The sequence below is a fragment of the Pygocentrus nattereri genome, chromosome 26 (assembly GCF_015220715.1).
Source record: "Pygocentrus nattereri isolate fPygNat1 chromosome 26, fPygNat1.pri, whole genome shotgun sequence".
NCBI classification, from domain to species: Eukaryota; Metazoa; Chordata; class Actinopteri; order Characiformes; family Serrasalmidae; genus Pygocentrus; species Pygocentrus nattereri.
The window spans coordinates 19,258,674-19,265,066 of NC_051236.1; the positions used below are offsets into that span (position 1 = coordinate 19,258,674).

General features: G+C 37.7%; 1 protein-coding gene across 3 annotated transcripts in view; it reads left to right on the forward strand.

The window, feature by feature from the left end:
- vdrb (vitamin D receptor b) overlaps positions 1–6,393 on the forward strand; it is a 45,879-nt gene that overhangs the window by 30,154 nt on the left and 9,332 nt on the right. The window lies entirely within an intron of this gene.

A 6,393-nucleotide genomic window follows, 5' to 3' on the forward strand; every position in this document is an offset into this window, starting at 1 on the left:
GGTCATATTCAGCACCCAGTGTGTGTTTTGTGTCCATGTTTTCTAAGGGACAGTGAGCTTTTCTTATGAAATTCAAAGCCTAAAACATGCCCAAGTGTGAGAAAAAAGTACATAGATAAAAAATATTGCCATAAACACACATGCAGTGATGGGAGCAGGCCTGTCTTGCTTTTCTCCTCTCTATTCACTAGATGGCGATGTACCACTGGCATTGTACTATGAGAGTAAATGACACTGTTAACCATTCTGAAGGTAATGTTCACTACTGCAGTGAGAATGAAAGAGTTAAATAAATTATTTTTACATTGTTCTATAACATATAACATTTCTGTAATATCTGGGTATTAATAGAGTAGGAAACTTTTTAATGGTCATAGAGGTCACAGGTTTGATCCTACATGCTGGATATTGCTTTTGTCCTTTTAAGCAAAGCATGTACCTGCATGTACCTGCATATGGCTTCAGGGGGCTGACCATCTGCTTGGTTAGAATTAAAGTCATTTTGGGTTCCAGCATGTGTAATAGAATGAAGTATTCAAGAACTGCACCCAAATCCTCGTCCAAGTTCGGTGCATTGTGTAAGGTGTGGGATCAGGAACAGGTGCCCAATACTCAGTAAGGCATGGGAATTACTTAATTGTGTTATTCCTACGCCTTACTGAGTTGTGCTCATGACTTCGCTATAACAATCTATCTGGTTTCCAGGCCTTACTAAGTCTTGGGTGCCTGTTCCTGTTCCACACCATAGTAAATTGTGGCTACACATTTTTTCTCTTTTTAACACATTTTGTCATATATTAGTCAAATGTGTTAATAGGCAAAGCTGATACACGCTGTTACTATGACACCATGTCTGTAGTCCTCTCATTCAAATACAGCTTTTAAGTGACTATCGAGAGCTCTCTTGATAAAATCAGTCATTTCCAGCTACTGTCATGCCATGAATATGTTTAGCATCGAAATACATTGAGTCCAAATTATTATTTACAAGCAAAACACGCCGCTGACACTAGCAACATAAGCAACATCAGTAACATAAGCACTGCCAGATGCTTTCTGCAGACTACAGTAAACAGTACTTGTGGGAGAACTATGGATAAATCAACCTGTAAGCAACTGCAACATGGAAAGCTCAAGTTCTCCTCACAACAGGATGTGACACAGCAGTATGCGAGGCTACAATCACTGAGAAATGGGAACATACATCCATGCGTTCTTCTCATTGGACATCAGTGATGAAGTTTGGAAACTTCACCTTATTTTCATGTTCGTCTTTTGTTCGTGTGATTCTATGTTCAGATTCAAGTTGTAGCATTGAATGGAATAAATGCATTCTGCTGAAGTTTAATTTGATCACTTAAATAATCATGGCCACATGGTGAGCTGTTTAGATATCAGTTTTTTGTAAATGTGCCCCAAAGTTTGAAAAACAGTGTTCAGAAATGAAGAATTATCACTACTGAAACACATTTTCTGCAACTAACTAGTTTTGTTTTTATGAAATATTTTATGAGGGCTGAGATTTTCGTTGGGAGTGACAAGGATGGACAAGATTAGAAATGAGCAGATCAGAGCGACAGTGAAGGTGGAGCAGTTTGGAGATAAAGCCAGAGAGGCCAGGTTGAGATGGTTTGGACATGTGTTGAGGAGGAATAGTGGATATATTGGTCAAAGAATGTTGGAGATGGAGCTGCCGGGCAGAAGGAGAAGAGGTAGACCTCAGAGAAGGTTTATGGATGTAGTGAAGGTGGACATGGAGATGGTTGGTGTGAAAGTAGAGGAGGCAGTGGATAGGGCGAGATGGAGGCAGATGATCCGCTGTGACGACCCCTAAAGGGAGCAGCCGAAAGAAGTGATAAGTGTCCAGCTGTGTTTACACGTACAAGAAGTATGATTATCATGTTTACCTGAGAAACAAAGCTAAATTTTTTTTTTACAAATTACAGATCTGTTTTTCTTTTCAAAAACTTGATTATATTTTAAAAGATTACAAATGGATATACATCATTTTTTTTAGGGAAGCTGTTCAGCTTCTTAAAGGCTATACTGTAGTGTGCTGCTTTGTGCAAGAGTGACGGTTTGTTCCTTCAGTCAGGCTGAGCTGCACATCTCCACACTTACTAAGCAGCTCCTCAGTATCTCCTCCAGAGCAGCTGTTTTTCTACACTTGCTTGATTTCAGAGTCAGTGTGGAAGTGTGTGCGTATGTATTAGACAGTGAGAGACTATGGATGTTATCAGGGGCTGATCGTTAGCACTGTATGGGCTGATGTTCATTTCCAGGAGAGAGAGGAGATGATCTGGGCCACAGCAAAGACCACGGGCTGTTAGCCTGAGCACCAGATAGTGGGGCAGTACAGTTACACTGAGGTTTCTTATTTCTGGAAATGATCAGGAAACCGCTGGTTAAAACAGATCTCTGTCCTAAATCCAAAGTAGGTTATTTCTAATCAGGCCTTGCAGCCATGCACGAGACATGCTTGGATCATTTGTAGTGTCATACTTCCTGCTGTTTCATTTTTGTTGTTGTTACTGTTGATATCATGTCATGAAGTACAGAATACTATATATTATTATTAAGTCGCAGGTGGTATTGTACAGAAACCCGAAAAGGCCATGGAATCATTCTTTTTTTCCTGAGATAATGAGTTCATTTTATTTATTTTCATTGTTTGTCATAACAAATGTTTGAAACATTGTCCTCTTTTTGTTAAGATCACAACATAATCACCTTGAGACCTCACCAAAGCAGATTTATGTTAAACATGGATAAACATTGATATGAACTACCAAACAGCTATCAGTAATATCTTACTGCAGGGACTGTTCATAAGACTACATGGCGCCTACATAAGCTTGTTATGACAACTGATATATCCCTACATAAATGTTTTTGAATGCTTATTCTGTTAGGCACTATTTGATATGAAGGTTATATGCACCAGTTTTGATCAAAGCTAGCTAAAGTAGCCTTGTTGACAGATGATGTGTTTTGGAATAAGCATTTATAAACATTTATATAGGGTTATGTCAATTGTCATGTCATAGCTTGTGTAGATACCATGTAGCTTTATGAATAGTACCCTTCGGTAAAGTGTTACCTAACAATCACAATAATGATCCAAGTTAATCTGACATCTGTGCATGTGTACAGCCAGTTTTTCTGTGTTTTGAGTTGTATGAGTCTACAGTCTGTTTTCATCTCATAAGCATAATGTCATGCAGTTCTGAGGCTGTATGCTTTACTCTATCTCTACAGATTTACACACTGCATATTGTCCCTATAGTTTTGATTCCATGCAATCAAACTGACTGACTGGTTCGTACAGTAGAAAACGTGTATCTCTTGTTTAACATCCACTCTGGTAGTCATTTATATAAAAGTTTGCTTTAATCTGAGGGGCTGTATTGATCAGTGGTGCTGGTAGTGCAGTAAGGAGCTGAGCTCTGTTTGTTCTGATGACACTTTGCAGCATGCCAGATGAAAACGTTAATGAGACCTTCCAGAGTGCTGCTATTCTACACTAAAGGTATGTTTTACAAATGTGCCACAGCTTGTTTTGATTGAACTGATATCATTACACACAGCACTGTAAATGCTAGCCAAATTGAAAGTACATTTACATAAAGAAAACATATTTCTTTAGTTATTTCTTTATGCTTCGAGGTGTTCTTTCAAAACACTTTGGAGCCGCCAGCAAATGTCATACATTGTGGTTAACTGTCAGTTTCTTGATACTTTGTGTACAGCACATAGAGCAGAATTAACTCTTTAGATGGCCAGGGCCTACAGACGCTCCCAAAATTATATTACACACTTCAAGAACCTAAGAATAGCTCAACCGGTCATCCTAGTAGTTACTGAACAAACCTTAGTATGTAATAAGCCTGAGATTTTAAGAGGTTAAAAAATACAAAATAAAATAAACTGTTTGGCAACAGAAACACCATTATGAGCATTGCATCATGGATGTAACACTCTTTATCTATCAAATATGGCACCAGTACTGAAAAGCAAAATGTGTCAATATTAAGGTTTGCAACTGTAGATGATATATTACCCATCATCATCATCATTATTATTATTATTATTATTATTATTATTATGACCACCTTTATATCAGAATTTTGTAGTGCTGAACTCTGAAAGCTAAGACAGACAGCATGCAGTTTGTATAGCCTTAAATTTGGGCAAAAACACTGATAATCTTCTATCTTTGGTGCTGATGTATATGTTTAAAAGAGCGTGACCAATGTGATCAGATACATAGTACATTATACAGAACTGTTCATCATGTACATTTCAATGTGTTTCATACTAATACACATTATGGCCGACATTCAAGATTTTTCTCATTTGTTGGGAGTGGGCTTTACTCATAGATGAAATATCAATGCAAATTTTGGATTAATACATTTATTAACCAATTAACATTCCAGGCTTATTACACACTAAGGCTTATTAGTATCTAACTAACTATTAGTAACTATTAGTAACTACAGGGACTTCAATGCAAATAGCGCTATTCTGAGGTTATAGAAGTTTGTAGTAATACTTTTGGAGTTGTTAGTGGGCCCATGGCTTAGTAAAGGGTTAAATCAAACAGTCATGTTATTCTTTTCAAAAACTTAATTATACATCTTAAAATAGCTGCGGGTGGATGTAAAGTGTTTTGGAATGAACCTGAGACTTCTATAGAGCTTCAGTGTGTCAGCTCATATGTCTGTCCAGATCATTTAGATCGCGATGGTTAAAGCAGAGCTTAATATCTGTAAACCCAGATTAGTTGAATTTACTTTTAAAAATCAAGGATATTGATTGCCTTAAAAAAGTGAAGTTATGTGTAATGAAAACGTCAGTCAGCGTACGTTATCACGCCTAAAAGGCAAGTTGATTTAATTTTTTTTATATACCAATTGCTTGCCTAATAATTCTACTTACTATCATCAGTTCAAGTAAATAAAAATATTCATTTCTAATCAGTTTTCTTTTTTATTCCACTGAACTGAAATACCAGTGAGAAATATTCATGGGAATTCATGGGAAATTTATGGGAGAGAGGTGAAGGAGACAGTAGCGGTCATTGACAGTAGGGTGGCTGGTTATGCATGTGTGGGGTCAGACTTATATGACCAGTTATACAGTCAGTTAGTGCAATGATAGATAAAAAGAGGGTGCAAATGGAATTAAATCAAGTGTCTGGAGCTGGATAAAGAGGTGTGTGTGTGTGTGTGTGTGTGTGTGTGTGTGTGTGTGTGTGTGTGTGTGTGTGTGTGTGTGTGTGTGTGTGTGTGTGTTAGAAGGCATGTGGAGTATCCTGGGTCTCTGAGATAAAGCAGTGTAAAAGCAGGCATGTTTGTGTTTGCGGTGAGATCTTGACTGCTCTCTATTTTTGGCAGTGTGGGAGATATTAATATTGTGGGTGGAGACTTCTCACCTAAGCTGATAATGAATTTCCTTGTTAAAATCAACCGTACCGCTTACTGAGAATTGCACAGGGCAGCACGGTTACAGTTGGCATGTAAACACAGACTCTTTACTACATAGGGGCACTCTACATTTTTGACAGCTTTTCAGGAAATGTTTATTGAATTACATTACACTGTTGAAAAGTTTGTAGACTCCTGCTCACCCAACATGAAACCAAGGGTATTAAGAATTAATAATCAATAATGTTTGCTCTAATGTAGTCTCTGCTCTTTTAAGAAGATATTCCACTGGGTCATCTAAATTAGGTGTACACAACTCTGGTCCTGGATTGCCGGTGTCCATGACAGTCTGGTGGTTTACCTACTCAAACACACCTGATCACACTTACCTGTTACTTGCCAGGTTTAGTGGGTGTGTCCGAGTAGGGAGACTCTAAACTGTGCTGGACCTTCAGGACCAGCGTTGTGCACCTCTGAACTAGACTAATTTAAACACGCTTCTGAGGAGTAGATCAGATCCACCTGAGAATTGTTTAAATAACCTGCTTCAATGGAAGGGATTAGACTAAACTCCTTCAAAGGAAAGGATAAGACACTTAACATGGCCAGTGTCACAAATGTGCTTGAATTTAAACAGTGTCCCAGAAATATTACAGAATCCTGAATATTCTTCTTCATTTTACTTCTCTTGACTTTTCTGTTTTCATAATTTGAAAACTTTGTTTATCTCTAGGTTTAATTGAAAAAAATTGTGGTCACAAACATTTGAACCCCACTGTATAGCTTCCTGTTTTACATGCATGTTGCTGAGCATGACAATGTTAATAATCCCCCTAAGAAAACAAGCCTTCCTATATCACATTAAACAAACTGATAAATTACCTATCAGACATTGGTGTTTACCCCACTTTAATACTGCCTGAAATGAAATGAAATCAATCAAACCCCTAAGGTATGTCTCTAT